This window comes from Peromyscus leucopus, chromosome 4 (assembly GCF_004664715.2).
Source record: "Peromyscus leucopus breed LL Stock chromosome 4, UCI_PerLeu_2.1, whole genome shotgun sequence".
In the NCBI taxonomy this organism is placed as follows: domain Eukaryota; kingdom Metazoa; phylum Chordata; class Mammalia; order Rodentia; family Cricetidae; genus Peromyscus; species Peromyscus leucopus.
The window spans coordinates 65,792,329-65,803,117 of record NC_051066.1 but is presented as its reverse complement, the minus strand read 5'-3'; the positions used below and the strand labels follow the sequence as shown (position 1 = coordinate 65,803,117).

At 38.1% G+C, this 10,789-nt stretch overlaps 1 pseudogene; it reads right to left on the bottom strand.

Annotated features, from left to right (window-relative positions):
• Nucleotides 1-7,292: 7,292 nt before the first annotated feature.
• Nucleotides 7,293-9,891, bottom strand: LOC114685899 (annotated as a pseudogene).
• Between the last annotated feature and the right edge of the window lie 898 nt (nucleotides 9,892-10,789).

Sequence of the window (10,789 nt, the reverse complement as noted above, 5' to 3'; positions counted from 1 at the left end):
TTGTGGAAAATATATTGGGCAATAAGAAGACAACAGTCCCTGTGCTTTTTCCAATCATGGTCTCGATATCTCTTGCTCATATAATCCCTCCTCTCTCTCGCCGATTGGACTCTTGGAGCTCCACCAGGGGTTTGGCCTTGGATCTCTGCATCTGCTTCCACCAGTCACTAGATGAGAGTTCTATCATGGCAGTTAGGGTGTTTGGCCATCCCATCACCAGAGTAGGTCAGTTCGGGCTACTCTCTCAACCATTGCAAGTAGTCTATTGTGGAGGTATCTTTGTGGATTTCTGGGGACCTCTCTAGCACTCTGCTTCTTTCTATTCCCATGGGGTCTGCATTTATTATGGTGTCTCTTTCCAGAGGATACCTTGCCTTGGAGGAGGTGGGAATGGGGGGTGGATTGTGGGGGAAGGTTGGGGGAGTGGAGGAGGACAGGGGAATCCATGGCTGATATGTAATATTAAATTAATTATAAATAAAAAAGAAGACAACAGTCATATTTGAGATTTTCTATGCCACAACATTATTCTATAGTCATGGAAAGCTACTTAAAATGTTTTTTTTTTTTTTTCACCTCTTCAATACCTGTCCATCAACTGGAGGATTTCTTTACCTCCTACTGCTCCTGCTTCTGCTCCTCCCTCTGCTCCCCTCCTGCTCCTCCTCCTTCCTGGCCCCCCTCCTGCTCCTGCTTCTTCTCCTGCTCCCCTCCTGCTCCTATTCCTTCTAGTTCTCCTCCTCCTGCTTCCTTCCTGCTCCTCTTCCTGCTCCTTTTCCTGGTCCCCCTCCTGCTTCTCCTCTTGATCCTGCTTCTCCCGCTCCTCCTGTTGTTCCTCCTCCTGCTCCTCCTCCTGCTCCTCCTCCGGCTCCTCCTTCTCCTATTGAATTAAAGGCTGTCACTATGAGCCTCCATGAGGTTCTCTTGGGTTGGCCTGCAATTCTGAATCTTTAGAAAGATGTTTCTTTTCTTCTCTTTTCTTTTCTTTTCTTTTCTTCTGTTTCTTTTGAATGCTGAGCAGAGCAAGTGTGCTTTCTGGTATTCTGGATTCCTTACTCATTCTTGAATGCTATTCTCTCTGCCATGTGGCTGGCTTCCCTGTTGGCTTAATCCAAATGACATGGCTTTTTTCTCCTTTTTATCTTTTCCCTTTGAGCAGCTACCAACATTTATAGCTTGCTAACCTTGGATTTTTCTTCTAAAACCCTAATAAAATTTTCTTCAAGTTAAAAAAAGGCAGTGAATGCACACAATTCTTGTATTCTTGTTCTGTTTACACTCGGGAGAGCAGCAAGGAGGTAGATGAAGAAGGAGGATTTTACGTTACAGAACTGTTGACTTGAATTTTATCTAAGCCCAACTTTAGCCCAACTACTTTAAAGCCAATCTTAGTTATAATTCAAGTGTTATATCACAAAATACAACAATGTGAGTTAATGCATATGTAATTAGCATGATTTTAATATTTTATTATCACCTTCACCATCAAACCATTATAACAGTGATCATCACTCTTAACATCTTTTCACTCTTCAAAGAAATTTTTAATTTTACTTTTTTGAGAATTTCATACCCAAAGCACTGTATTTCCATCATTTCCACCCCTCCTTCTTGTACCCCTGCCTGTTCTTTCTTTAGACTCATCATCTCATCTATAGTTAATGTTACATATATGTTTAATATAACTTACTGAATCCAATTAGTGCTGTGTGTATGTCTCCTTCCTTGCTTTACCTCATTGCATTTCTCATTTAGTTTTGCTCTGTGAACTAAAAATTATATCTTAAAAGAGATGAGTTTGATTTTTTAAAAGCATATTGTAGTGGAATAATCTTTTTGCACACTGAGAAGATGTGTCTTTACCAAGGAGCCTTCTGATTGGTTTAATAAAGAGCTAAATGACCAATAGCTCTGTCATTGGCCTTCCTCCTCCCCAGGTCCCACAGTGTACATCTGATTTCATGTCAAATTTATTCCACTGAGAACTTTTGAACTCAAGTTTTTTTTTTTAACAATATTTTGAATTGTCATATATTCATTGTGCACAGTACTGAATTTCATAAAGAGGTATAGGTGGAACTTTCAGGTATAGAGAAGATCCTGGGAAGAAGAGATGCAGAGAAACCAGTCAGATGTGGAACAAGTTGGACACACAGAAAGGGACAGAGGTAAAAGCCATGTGTAGAACATAGATTAATAAAAAACATAGGTTATTTTAAGTCATAAGAGCTAGTTAGGAACAAGCCTAAGTTATAGACTCAGCTTTCATAATTAATAAGTCTCCTTGTCATTATTTGGGAGTTGGCTGGCAGGACAGAGAAAGACTTGTTATATATTGTTGCTTTCATATGTTTGCAAGATAGGCATTCATGGGAAATCATAGTCTGGTACCCATACTTTTTGATGTCCTGTGTATAATCTGACCTGATGCATAGTCTGAAAACAAGGGAAATACTGTCAGCAGGAGTTAGTGCAATCCCTAGATCAGACATATTTCTGTGCTCCCAAACAGAAACCACAAGCTTAGTGCAGAGGGAAATCTGGTCCTTATTCTCATGTGTCCAGTCTCCTCCTTCCTTCAGAGGACCAAGAGAGAGAGGAGGATCCTGAGTGGTTTTTCATGTTTCCCCAAAGAAAACCTTCTTTTATAAAAAAAAAAAGTGAGTTGTCATACATACAAAATGATGGACTACACTAAGGCATTTTTATACATGCTTTCTTCTCACGTGTCTGCTCCTGCTACTCTGTCTTATCTGCCTTTTCTCAAATCATTGGCCTCCCTCCTCCCCAGGTCCCACATGATTTCATGTCAAATTTATTCCACTGAGAACTTTTGAACTCAAGTTTTTTTTTTAGCATATTTTGAATTGTCATATGTTCATTGTGCACAGTACTGAATTTCATAAAGACATTTCCATATGAGTATACAGTGTACTTTGAACATACTCCCCCTGGTATCTCATCCTTACTTTTCTCATCCCTCTTTCTCCTCTTTCTTATTCTAGAGAGTATTCTTCTACTCTCATGTCATACACACATAAACATATGATCATATATATATGTATATATATAACCTAGGTTTCACAAGTGAGAGAAACATGTTGTCTTTCTTCCTTAGTTTGATTAATATGATTATCTTCTGTTGCATCTATCTATTATAAATGGTGTAAGTTCTTTCTTTACGGCTGAAAAATTCCATTGTTTAAACAAATCATATATTACTGTTTATCTTTGGCAGTTCCACACATATACATAACATACTGTGATCATATGCACTGCCACTAACTCCTTATGCTCCCTCTCTCTGCTGACCTCTCGCTAGTCCATTGCCACTTTCATGTCTTTATTTTTATCTAGGTCTTACGCAGTAGCCTCAGCTGTTGTGTGTTCAAGATTGCACTGGTCATGTCATATGCACAAGACAGCATTTCATAGCTCCTATCTATCCTCTAGCTCTTTTTTTTTCTCTTTTTCGACAATGTTCCCTGGGTCTTGGAAGGGTGATGAAGATGTCTTATTTAGGCTTGAGCACTTTCAATCACTTATTCTCTGAACTTTAGTTAAGAGGCTCTGTGTTAACAATTGCCCACTACAGACAGAAGTGTCCATCAAACATGGTAAAAGCATCACTAATCTGTGAGGATAAATGTAAGTATTTAAAGGGAGTTCCACTACATGTCTATTTAGCAAATCATGAGTAGTAACATCTCTCTCTTTCAAGCCTGTAACTCCTTTCAGTCATAGGTGATTTGCTAAGTTTACAAACCAGATACGCATTCCTGCACAAAAATGACCCAATCAGGCCGGCGTGGTGGCGCACGCCTTTAATCCCAGCACTCGGGAGGCAGAGGCAGGCGGATCTCTGTGAGTTCGAGGCCAGCCTGGACTACCAACCAAGTGAGTCCATGAAAGGCGCAAAGCTACACAGAGAAACCCTGTCTCGAAAAACCAAAAAAAAAAAAAGAAAAAGAAAAAAAAAAAAAAAGACCCAATCAGAAAGCAGTTGGTTACCTCTAAAACAGTCTTGCCACTATTGAATGAGTGCTCACACCTTGCTTGGCTGGTTGGAATTAGCATACAGCATCCACATATGGGTAAGACCATTGATGATTTTTCTCATAGAGTGTCCTCTATTGCAACTTATGGCCCTGTGAATGTTGATCAGCTGGGAAGAAGTTTTCAGTTCAATTCCGGCTTGATTTCCCATGTCTTGTATTCAAACTACAACCTTTTAAATTCAGCAAAAGGTTCTTGCAATCAGTTCTATTTGGCCACCAAAAGTGGTGTCAGTAATTTGTGTTGTTTGGGAAAGCTTCAAAGATCCACAACAACAGCTCAAACATCATGCATGTTACTGGAATTTATTTTTGAAAATAAATTTTTGTACAATATATTCTGATCAGAGATTCCCTCTCCCTGGTCCTCCCAGAACCTCCTCCAAAAACTCTATACCCTTCTTTCTCTCTTTATAAACCAACAGGCAAACAAACAAACACCAAATAAACCAGAATAAAAAAACCCAGAGCAAATAAAAATATGAAACACACTAACACACGGACACAAAACACACACACACACATACATACACACACACACACACACACAGCAAATGAAAAACATGAACACACAGAGCAATGAAAAATATGAAACACACTTACATACATGGACACCACACACACACACAAACACACACTCACCAGAGCAATGCAAAGCATGAAACACACACAGGAAGACACTACACACATACACACACACACACACACACACACATACACACACACACACACAACATGAATCTTAAAGAGTCTTTTTTACAAACACACCACAAAGCAAAACCATAAAAAAGCCAAAATTGGAAACCATAATATAAAAGCAAATCTAGTAAGACAAAAAAAAATACCCAAATAAAGCAAGATGAGGAATAAAGTCTATAAAAATACTAGGGAGTTCATTTTGTGTTTGTCATACACTGTTGGGCATAGGCCCTAACCTGAAGTGTGGTTAATATACCCAGTGAGACTTCTTTGGAGAGAACTAATTTTTCCTTTGCAAGCTGATGTCAGTTGGAGATAGCTTCTTGGTTAGGGTTGGAAGTTCATGTCCACTCCCCTTCTCAGCCTGGGACCCTGTCTGGCTTGAACCTGTGTAATGCCTCTATGTGCTGCACAATCTCTATGAGTTCATATATGCACCAGTCTTGTGGTGTCGGGAAGACACTGTTTCCTTGGAGTCATCCATGCATCTGGCTCTTACAATCTTTCTCTCTCCTCCTTCACATAGATCACTGATCCTGAGGGTGAAGTCTGATGAAGACATTGCATTTAGGACTGGGTGTTCCAAGGTCTCTCATTCTCTGTACACTGTCCAGTTGTGGGCCTCTGTGTTAGTTCCCACCTATTGCAGGAGAAAGCTTTCTTATGATGTGTGAGTGAGGCACAGGTCTATGGGTATAGCAGAATGTCATTGGAGTCATTTTATTGCTATATTCCTTTAGCAGAACAATAGTATTTGATTTCCCCTAGGCTGATGGGCATGCTGGGATTCTTTTGTTTGGTAAACTATGGCTTCTGAGAGCACCATACATATCTACTTGTTAAACTCTTTTAAAAATTATGTTACTTGTATGTATGTTTCCAGCACTGACCATTTGTATTGGAAAATCAATTGATGTGCTCCTCCTTCCTGGAGAAGACTATTTCTTCTGCTTTCAGCATTCTTTCATTGCTGTTGTATTGTGTAGGTTTGAGTTCTCTGGGCCTTTCCTTGTCCACACTACCATGTCTGTTGCTGCTGTCCTTGTTCAGCTTATGTTGAGGCAATCATGTCCGTGAGACTTCATGGGTGTAGCTTTGAACATTACTAGGAGACACAATCTCAGAGCAAACTCCCTCATACTTTGGTTCTCACAATCTTTCTGTCAATTGTTCATTATATAGAACTGAACAATTTGTATTTATGTATTTAAGGATATACATATGTATATACATAATGTATGTAACAATAATTATTAACAAAAAAGAGATCAGAAATTTAAAAGAAAGCAACAGAAAGGGTTATATAAGAAGGGTTATATAAGAGGATTTGGAGGGAGGAAAGGGAGCAATGATGTAATTGTATTATAATCTCAAAAATAAAATAAGTAATTAAAACAAACAAAAAATATAAATAAATAGAGCAGCAAAAAAATCAACCGAGAGTGACTTGGACTCAGGTTAGGCTATGGTACCCTTTCGTAAGTTTATAAAGTCACAGGTTTTCACAGGGTTTTTCATATATTCTTAGTTTCTGTTTATCCCTCCCATCACTCTCACTTTCCCCCTCCCTCCCCATTTAAACATTTCAATCTTTAGTATTTGTACATCTACTTTCACATCATGTGTGTTTTACTATTCCTCCTCTCCAAATCCCTCCCCTTTTCATACCTTCTTAATTTCTTTCTTGCTTTCAGGGATCTATCTACAGGGACTTTAATTTAAATATAGAATGTAAACATTCAAGCTAGAATCCACATGTGAAAGAGAACATAAGTATTTGTCACTCTGGATCTGGGTTATCTCATTCCATATATTATTTTTTAGAATCATTATTTATGTGAAAATTATTTATCTTCCTTTTTTTTAATGTGGAATAAAATTCCATTATGTATCTTGCACATTTTCATCATCCATTCATCAAGTGGTCAGCATCTTGGTTAATCCTATGTCTTAGCTAGTGTGAATAGAGCAGCAGCGACACACATGTACAGATATCTCTATTGCACGTCAGAGTCCTCTGAGGAAATGCCTAGGTTATACCCAGGTCATATTGTTCTATTTTTAGTTTTTTTGAAAACCTGTTTTCCACAGTGGCTGTATTAGTTTACCCTTCCATCAAGGTGATAAGGTTCCCTTTTCCTGCTTCCTCCTCAGCATTTGTTGTCATTTGTTTGACCTCACTGAAGTTGAGAACATAGTAAAGGTCACTACAAGTTAGAAAGGGTGAGAAAGAAGAGGAACATTGTGTGCTGGGGTAACAAATTCCAACATAGAAATACTTCTAAGCAGACTAGGGTGACAATAGTTCCTAATAATTTATTTTAGATACTATGCAAAATTGGAAAAAGAAATGATAAGTTTTTAATGTCATAGAAATTCTTATCATTCTGATATGTTCATACACATTTTCTACATGTGTTATTATATTGTTCCTATTACATTAGTATGAAAGTCATCCATGTGTTAATTTTGATGCACAGTATAATAGACATTATCAATTTAAATCATTTAGGGAAAAGAAATCCATATGGAGTATCACTAGATATTACTATCTAAATATAGAAAATCACTGGACTTCTTTAATTTTTTGTTTGACCTTATTTGACCAAGAGTTTTCCTAATAACCTTCTTGACCTCCTCATTTCTGAAGGTATAGATTAAAGGGTTCAACAGAGGAGTCACCAGGGTGTAACACACTCACAATTTTGTCAATGGGGAAGGAAGTCATTGGTCTTACATACAAGTATGAGCAAGGTACAAAGAATAAGACAACAACAGAGACATGAGATGCACAGTAGACAGGCTTTTCGACGCCCTTCTGAACTGTGTTTCCTCAGGGAGTGAAGGATGACCACATAGGAAGCAATCACATACAGAAAATGAGTAAACACATTGACCCACTGTTGGCAGCAATCAGTGGCCCCAGAGGTGTGAGTGTCAGTGCAGACCAACTCCAGAAGTGGTATTAAATCACATATAAAGTGATTAATGGTATTGGGGCCACAGAAAGGCAACTGGGATATAAATGTAGTCTGTATCATTCCATGAACAAATCCCACAATTCCAGCTGCTACCACCAAGGAAACACACACAGATCTTCTCATGATGGTCATGTAATGCAAAGGCTTCAGATGGCTACGTATCATAGGCCATGGAAATGAGCAAGATGATTTCAGCTCCAGCAAAAAAATGCTCAGCAAAAAGCTGAAGTCATGCAGCCATTGAAGGATATGCTGCTTTCTCAGAGATCAAGTCATAGATCATTTTGGGTGCTATGGAAGAAGAGTAGAAACCATCTATGATGGACAAGTAGGACAGAAAAAAGTACATGGGAGTAGCAGGGCTGGGCTGATAAAGATGGTGACTGAGATCAGCATATTACCTGCCAGGTGAGCAAATAGACTATTGAGCACACGATAAATAAGAGTTTCTGCAGATCTGGGTCTTGAGTCAAGCCCAGGAGGATGAATTCTGTGACATTGCTCATCCTTTCTGTCAGTTTAGTTCAGGCTGTGAGCATATGGTCATCTGAAAAGAAACCATAGGTTGTCCCAGTGATGATACTTAAAATGAAACAGTGAAATACTACATCATCTGTTTCTTCTGGTCCCTGAGATGTAGCTGCATTTCTGCTCACCTCGGTAGACAGTGTCACACCCTATGCAGTTGTAAGGAACAGAAGTAAGTTGATTGTTTTTTTTGTGGAATAGTAACATGACCTTCCAAATACTATAGAAATTCTTTTTCTCCTATTGGGTTGTCTTGTCTAGCCTCAATATGAGGGCTTTTACTTTGTCTTATTGTATAATGTTATGTTTTGTTTTGGTGTCATGTCTTGGAGGCCTGCTTCTTTTCTGAAGAGAAAAATGAATGGAGTGGATCTGTTAAGTGGCAGGGGAGGTGTGGGGAACTAGGAGGAGTGGAGGGAGGGGAAACTGTGGTTGGGATGTATTGTATGAGAGAAGAATCTATTTTCAATACAAAAGAAGCCTAAATGTCATTATAATTGATGACATAGGTGAATTCCAAATTCTAACCAGTCCATCACATGGCTTGCTTTATTGTGTTTTTTTGAGGGTAAATATCAATATCAATTATTTTGAAGTTATGTTTGTGTACTAATATCTATTCACAAATACCAATATTCTATGAAAATCAACAATGGATACTATACTAAAGAAACAAATCTTCCTAAATTGAAAGCACCTGCACTCTGTGGCTTACTGTTCCTCTCTACCACATGAATGCCATCCATACACCTAAAGACAGACATGGCTGCAGATTGAACCTTTTCCTTTCTGGATGTCAAGGATCCATCTTTATTACAGCTCTTTTAATGTAATTCATTTCACAGCCACAGGTTTCATGCCCAGTTCACACCTACTCTTTCGTGTTCCTTCAATCTATATTTTTGAATGAATTTATGAAAGTAGTACAAAGCCTCCTTAGGGGCCCTCAGTATTTACAAGGATAATGTGTTTGAAGTTACACTTCTTTCATGTCTAGTAATATGCTTCTGTTAGGCCAAACTGTCTTCTACACTCACATTTACAAATAGAAAAAAACTGAGACTAAGGTCACCCTAAATTTATTATTGACAAGATATAAATGAGAAGATTAGCCAATACAGTAAGCTTTTCCTTTTGGGATAACTTCAGTAAAATAAGATGAACTTGTACTTTTCATTGCCAAGTGCTAGAAAGTTTGAGGATATACAGTATTGTGTTCTTTTTTTTTTTTTTTTTGGTTTTTGGTTTTTCGAGACAGGGTTTCTCTGTGTAGCTTTGCGCCTTTCCTGGAACTCACTTGGTAGACCAGGCTGGCCTCGAACTCACAGAGATCCGCCTGGCTCTGCCTCCCGAGTGCTGGGATTAAAGGCGTGCGCCACCACTGCCCGGCAGTATTGTGTTTCTTTTAATAAAATATATTTGTCTTTTCAAGAGCTGACAGTGTTGGGATTTTAATCTTTCTCTGTCTCTTTCTCCTTCTCTTGTTATTAGCTGTTTAAAAATGTCATATAATTTTTACAACAGTTTTGGCTAAACTCAGAATCCTCACCTCTCATCTCTATAAAAATGAGGAAAAACACATTTGGTTTCAGATTGGCTAAGTCCCTGAGTGTCTCTGTTCTGTTCATGGGTACTGAAAGATGGGGCTTTGTGATTAATAATTCTTAATGGGTTTATTCAATCACAATCCTAACTTCAAAGTGGCCGTGTGGAAATCTTGAAAAGGAGAGAAAAACTTCAAAGTGGTTAGAAACAGAACTGTGCACAGTGTACTTGCAAGATGTTTTTAGAAGTGCCTTCATTCCCAACCACCTGATTTGGATAAATTACAGAAAACATTTTCTATGGATAACTTAATGTTATCATGTTACATTTATGAATTTTCATAGGAAATACTAACTTTTAAGTACTATATAACTCCAAGTTCCCTTCAGTGAGAATAAGTAGTCTAAATTCAAAGTTAATCTTCTTAAACTTAGAGGAAAAGATGTAGTTTCACTCAGCTGGGTCTAGATGGTTGTGGATTCCTCTGTTTGTAAATTGAATACATCATTATTTCTTTCCTCTGGGGATAGATTATACAGCATGGTGTTCAGTGGACCTATAAGCTGACACTGGAATTATTATTTTTCTAGACATTCTCCAATTTAGGTATTATTGTCCATTTGGTTCTCAATGTGAGCCAAGATTGCTCAAATATAAGTTATAGAACAGCTCCTTGGGACATTTTAACAGTTCTAGGACCCAATTCTTATGACCGTTCTCTGTTCTCTCATTAAAGTCAATCTAAATGAAAACATTATTGAAATCAGAAGTATCATTGTATATTATATTCAACTACAAATAATAAGTGACTAAGCAACTCGATTTTCTTTACATATTTGGCTTGGGCTTTGATTCCTAAGAGTCCATGAACACTGCAGAGAGAATTCCTTTCATTCTTATCTCAAACTCCCCTTTGTCTTTGTTTCCTTAGATACTCACAACAGCAATAGCAGCATCCTCTAAACAAATCTTCATTTGTTG